Source organism: Poeciliopsis prolifica, unplaced genomic scaffold (genome assembly GCF_027474105.1).
Source record: "Poeciliopsis prolifica strain line A6 unplaced genomic scaffold, Auburn_PproV2 SCAFFOLD101, whole genome shotgun sequence".
NCBI classification, from domain to species: Eukaryota; Metazoa; Chordata; class Actinopteri; order Cyprinodontiformes; family Poeciliidae; genus Poeciliopsis; species Poeciliopsis prolifica.
In genome coordinates this window covers 387,904-392,500 of record NW_026562476.1, presented here as the reverse complement: position 1 = coordinate 392,500, position 4,597 = coordinate 387,904, and the positions used below count along the sequence as shown (strand labels likewise).

At 36.3% G+C, this 4,597-nt stretch overlaps 1 long non-coding RNA gene across 3 annotated transcripts in view; it reads left to right on the top strand.

Annotated features, from left to right (window-relative positions):
* Positions 1–1,387, top strand: part of LOC129354018 (uncharacterized) — a 2,667-nt gene extending 1,280 nt beyond the window's left edge. Inside the window, exons 3-4 of one of the 3 annotated variants that reach the window (XR_008605108.1) lie at positions 529–621; positions 784–1,387. This is a non-coding gene — a long non-coding RNA (uncharacterized LOC129354018). The remainder of the gene's footprint in view (positions 1–528; positions 622–783) is intronic. The other 2 variants (XR_008605110.1, XR_008605109.1) reach the window with 2 other exon arrangements.
* The last annotated feature ends 3,210 nt before the right edge of the window (positions 1,388–4,597 follow it).

Sequence of the window (4,597 nt, the reverse complement as noted above, 5' to 3'; positions counted from 1 at the left end):
TATAAAGCTAGGGTTCAGCTAAACATTTATTTGGCCAGTCTGTGTTTATTTGTCTTTATTTGCGTGGGGATGTGGAAATGTAAGGAGTGTAGTCTCTTTCTGTCTCGTAGATATGACCTGTTAAAACATTTTACACTTAAACACCGGCATATGCGACGTTATCCATGCCCACACATAGACTGTCCATGTACTTGTAAGACATGGAATGCTTTGCATATTCATTTAAGTAGAAGGATATAGACTGTGTTGACCATTCTGTACTTTTCACATATTTCTTTGGTGATATATTCATGTCTTTATTTAAACCTCTAACAGCTTCAGTTAGATGTTTAAATGAGATGTTATACTCCATTTTAGTCATGGCATAATGAAGGGATACTAACAATTTTAAATATCTTTCAAATAGACTGCAAGCCACTGATCACTTTTGTTGTGACTTCCTTTGAATGTAGCTATGTTTTCAAGTGTGTGAACCTATACTGCTGGAGTTTTGAGATTGTTCTCATTGTTTTTGATCTGCATATTTAGGAAGACACTGCTGAGGTCAGACGAGAGTGCATCCTCAAAGGTCTGTGTGTGTACCTAAATGAAGATCCAGAGAAGCTGGTGAGGGAGTACATGGTATGTTAAATTCTCTTTGTGTTTACAATAGAACTCCTAAGAGTTGTTAAAATACTTTCACCAACTAAGGTCCATGAGTGACTCAATCAATGTCAGTCTTAATTTATTTATTTAATTACATGTGAATTGTCTCCCCCCAATACCCTTCCCTAACTCCCTTAGGACGTTGATGAATGAAATGGCCAAAGCCGAGACTGTCCTCGGAATCGTCATTTGAGCAGAGGGTGCAGAGGCTGCCGATGCACATCTGGATGTTGGGATTGTCCTGGAGGGGGTGGAAGTTATGAACAGCTTGGGCAGTGTATCTTCTGCAATAGTGATGCTGCTGGGACTAATCTACGCACTAAACTTGAGCTACCCTCAAGTTTAGTGCGTTCAGCACTCAACTTGCTCAGTAACTCAAGCATACCTTTGAAGTAATACAGAAAATAATAATGAAATTGGATGGAAAGAACTTATCAAAGAAAGCACAAGTTCTCAATATGAAACTCGCCGCTCAGTTGAGTTAAGTTTCATATGGAAAATGAGTGTTTAAAGTCTGCAGTAGAAAATATTTATATTGTTACAGTTCTCTTAGTTGAGCAACTATACTGACATGTTTTATGTTGTAAAGAATTAGATGGAAAATGAAACTGTAACCTTTATGTAGTTGTTTTTTATTTCAATGTCCAACTCGGCTGTGTTTTGTGCTGTGTAAAAAAACGATGTATAACAATTCTGAAAATACAATTGTGTTGTACCTTTTCTAATTGTTGAGTGTTCTTCCTACACTTTCACCTAGTGCTATCTTAAAATGCTTGATTAACACTTGAAAATATGTCTTTGAATTAACATCATGAAATAATGGAAAGGATTTCCACACGATTAACTAGCTGTCTTTTAGCATGAAGCATATTTGTTGAGCTAACTTGCTTTTAGTGCGTTGGACCTACTGAATCAGGTAGTGTGAAGGTACCACTGTAAAATAAGGTGGTTTCAACTAGATTTACATTCATCTTAATGAAGTTACATCAATGATTTGGTCCTAAACATTGCAGATTAGTTGGACTGGCTGTATTGCATTACACTGGGTCACTCTATAGTAACTGAGTTAAAGGAACCTTTAAAAAATATGTTGAGCCAACACATTTCATTTGAATTTGAATAACCTTAATGAATGGAGTTGAGCCAACTCATTTGATTTACAATCATCCGTTGCATTACCATAATTCTGGTTAAGCCAACACATTTGGTTTAAATTAGAACAACCTTAATGAATTATGTTTTGCCAACTCATTTAATTTATATAAGAATAACCACAATATATTATGTTGAGCCAACATGTTTGATTTAGAATCACCCATTGAATCACCATTGTAACAAGTTGAGCCAACACATTTGCTTTACATTGGAATAATCTTCATAAATTAGGTTGACCTAACACATTTGCTTTAAATAAGAGTAACACAAGTACATGGTGCTGAAATAAAGCAAAGTAATCACGTGGAAATCCTTTCCATAATTTTTTTATGTTCATCCAATGACTTATTTTTTCAGTGTAGTTCATTAAATAAAGGTTGGTTTGACCTTGTATTGTGTTTATATGGAACATTTAGAGAGAATCAGTTCGGAGGTCAGATGCAAATACAAGAGCAAAAAAAATGACTTTTTTAAATACTATTATATAAGATATTTGTAAGGAAAGAATGTTAATATATTTTCTTTCTGATACAAGTTCAATGTAAAGACTTTCGGGAATACACTTAAAATAACATTTTTTTTTTATAACTGTAGCATAAAATAAGCAAAAGAAAAATCAAATATATTTAAAGTAGCTACTTAAATGAAAACGTTCGTAAACGTACATAAAGTTGTTCCAGTTTACAAAAAGTAAACTTTACGTAGAATTTCAATTCAAGTTGAAATTTGTTAAGAACGAAGAAAGTTGCTTCAAAATAGCGCTCTTAAAATGTATTCTAATTTTTAAAATCTATTTAGATTAATTGTAGGACAAATAATTGTGTTCTACAATTATTTTTTTCATGAGTACCAAATGCACGGCCCGCCACTGAGACACAAAACACAACTGAGAAAAATAAATGTGTAAACGGAAGAACTACTCATCTTTTACTCTTTTACAAGACAAAACATTACGACTTCATACCTGGAATTGAAGCACAGCCGATCGGATCTGCTCTTTCTGAACTGCGCGCTTCCGCCGCAGAGGAAGGAAATTATGGCAGGGAAGAACATGACGACCGTGGGAAGCGGAAAGAAGGGCGACTTTTCCTGTCCTTTTTCTGTTCTTCCTTTCTCTCTTTCTTTCTGATCACGCTCGCCATTCGCGCTCTACCTACTTGTTGTCCTCATCTCCGCTCAAGGAATTTACGGAGGAAAATAAAACTAAAAAACTAAAAACTAATAAAACAACAACAATAATAATAATAATAATAATAATAATAATAATAATAATAATAATAATAATAATAATAAGCATAATACATATAAAAAATAAACAAAATCATACAAGTTGCAGAATCAAATCAAAAAATTTTCCACTGCGTCAGTGAAGAGTGTGTAACTCATCTTTGACGTCATAAACAAATGATGCTTATGACCATCTTAAAGGTAAATACATAAACCAATATTACTATAAACTTTATAAAAGCAACGTTTTTAAAGACAATTGTTGAGAACAACCAATGGAACAGTCCAAATTCTTAATACATCGGTTCAAGAAGAATTTTAAATTCTGAAAATTAATAAATCTGTATTAAAAAACAAAACAAAACAAAACAAAAAAAAGAAAGCAAAAAAACAAAACAAAGAAACATCACAATTTCCAAGAGAACTCCAAAACAAGTTTTTCTTGTAAATGAGATCTTGGATCTCAATGAAACATGTATAAATGTAGGCTAAATAAAAACAAATGAAATTATTCAGATGGTAACAGAGAATTGAATGGGTCAACAGAGAGGGGGAAAAAAAGGCTTGGTGTATTTTCCAGAAAAGGCTGTCCTGGAAAAGGCTGTCCACATTTGCAGCATGTGGTGACAGTGCAAAGGAAATTTCAACCAGAAGGACGCTTCAGCAGACCCGCGCTCAGCTGTCAAAAACATCTGGGTCAGTTCAGTGAGGTGACATGGAGACATGGACTGGCTAGGTGTGGTTGGATAGTGACTGGGTTGAATCAACCACCTTAATGGATCAGTTGGAGGCATGGCTCGGTTCAGTGTGGTGTTGGTACTTCTAATCTCAAGTACCAAGAGGAGATTGAAGAGCTGTTCTTAAACTGCATGAAATTTACAAAAGAACCATTCATAGTTAAGTCAAACAAAAAATATTTTTGAGGAAGGATGCTGCAGCATCTTTCTGTATAAATGGGGCGTGCTGGGTTAGCACGCCCCATTTGGTGGCCTTAGTCCTCGACGCGGACGTTGCCGGTTCGACTCCCGGTCCCGGCGACCTTTGCCGCATGTCTTCCCCCTCTCCTCGCCCTCTTTCCTGTCCGCAAAAACTCTTCGGAGAAAAAAAATGATAATAAAATAAATGAATGTTGAATGAAACTCTGGGCAGACTTTACACCCCTCCCCTGCACACGCCCCCCCCCCCCCCCCCCACACACACACACACACACACAGAGAGAGATGCGGCTGCAGTGTTCAGAACCTCCCTCAGACCTCGGCACAGCCTGTTGGTTTTTGCCAGATGATTCTGCAACTTTATTTTTCTCACACTGCGTTGAGCTGAATAAGAAAGGTTGATAGCCTGTTAAAGTTTTAAAGAGGTTAGTTTGCGGTTACAGAGTTAGTATAGCGGAATCCGGAAAGGGCTTCTTCTTTTTTTTTTTTTTTTTTTGCATGAAAATGACGTCCATCATTTCAAGGTTAGAGACAGTCATCGTGATGCTCCAATGTTAGCACGCGTTTTTCTGGGAACCGCTCGTGAAAGAGGTGAGCTGGCGTCTTTTTTATGTGTGCAAAATTCCGTCCCAGAG